Genomic DNA, 1724 nt, shown 5'->3' on the forward strand with positions numbered 1-1724 from the left:
CCACCTCCACCACCACCTCCTCCATCACCTCCACCATCTCTACCTCCACCACCACCAGCACCACCACCACTGTACACACACACCCCTGCCAAATTCCTTATTCTATTTGCTATCCCTATAGGTTCATCAATCCTGGGTTTCATATACCGAAAAACATAACTCAACCTCAAGAGGGTGACCCCCAATGACATAACACCTCTGAGATACACCCTAATATGAACAAACAAAAACAAAGCAAAAATACAGAAAATGTTGAAAACCAGATTAGGCCCAGCATGCATCAGAGGGAGGAATCAACTGACAAAGTTTTAACTGTTCAAATAAGATTTATGCCTTTCATCTTCACCACTCATCTCTCCCAAGCTCTCTGCTTAGTGACCACTTTCCTCCCACCCTTCAATTGTGGATAGAGGGAGTTCCCACAAATGAATCTTGGGCTCACACTGTCATCCACAGCCTTCTGCAAACCGGATTCTCACAATTTAGGGTCTGAAACTAATTCTTTCTCTGATTTCGGATTATATGATTTACAAATCATTGGTGAGTGATGATGGTGTGCTTCTTCCATGTGGACTTAATTGACATTTCACTTAGATGGCAGCTTGTTTGGAGACAAGTCTTTAAGACCCCAGCCATTATGTTATTTAATAGCCGGGCACCATTTACATTCTTTGCCATATTTTGCTGTAGCACCCATATGTCTATGTTCCCTTCCTGAGGGCGAGTATGGAGCAGGGCCATGATGTAAGAATGAATTGTTCTTTGTTTGAAGCTAGGATTTGGTGGGAGCCCAAAACCCATTCCTGAATCGGTTTTGTTTTTGTTTGTTTGTTTCTATCTGCCTTTGACTCCCTTTAAAAATATCCTTGTTAATTTATGGTAGAGAGTCTTATCAATTATCACCCTGGGCATAATGATCTTCCATTAATATTGTCTTTCATTTAGCTCCTGGTACTAATTAAAAAAAATCATTTTATTGGGGGCTCATACAACTCTTATCACAATCCATACATACATCAATTGTGTAAAGCACTTTTGTACATTGGTTACCCTTAACCTTCTCAAAACATTTTCTCCCCACTTAAGCCCCTGGCATCAGCAACTCATTTTTCCCCTCCCTCCCCACTCCCCCCCTTCCTCATGAACCCTTGATAATTTATAAATTATTATTTTGTCATATCTTACCCTGTCTGATGTCTCCCTTCACCCAATTTTCTGTTGTCCATCACCCAGGGAGGAGGTTATATGTAGATCCTTATAATCAGCTCCACCTTTATACCCCACCCTCCCTCTACCCTCCCAGTATTGCCACTCTCACCACTGGTCCTGAAGGGATCATTCATTATGGATTCCCTGTGTTTCCAGTTCCTACCTGCCTGGTACTAATGTTTTTAAAGCCCTGTTGTGAGTGGGATATTGGGTCCATGTAAGCTAGCTCCATACTACAGCACATGAATTATTCACTTGGACAGAGTCAATCCCTTCATGGCTGGATGCTATTTACACAAACAATGGGAGATAATTGCCAGGGAAATTTACAATAATAATCATTGAGAATGTCAGTCACAGGTTTGCCAGAATAATACATATCTTAATGCAGCATATAGGGCATTGATGTAGCAAGACCATGTTTTTTTAAAATTTTTATTTTAAATCATTTTATTACGGGCTCATACACTCATCACAATCCATACATACATCAATTGTGTAAAGCACATTTGTAC

The sequence above is a fragment of the Echinops telfairi genome, unplaced genomic scaffold, assembly GCF_000313985.2.
Source record: "Echinops telfairi isolate 266 unplaced genomic scaffold, ASM31398v2 ScPeMD7_18;HRSCAF=68, whole genome shotgun sequence".
NCBI lineage: Eukaryota > Metazoa > Chordata > Mammalia > Afrosoricida > Tenrecidae > Echinops > Echinops telfairi.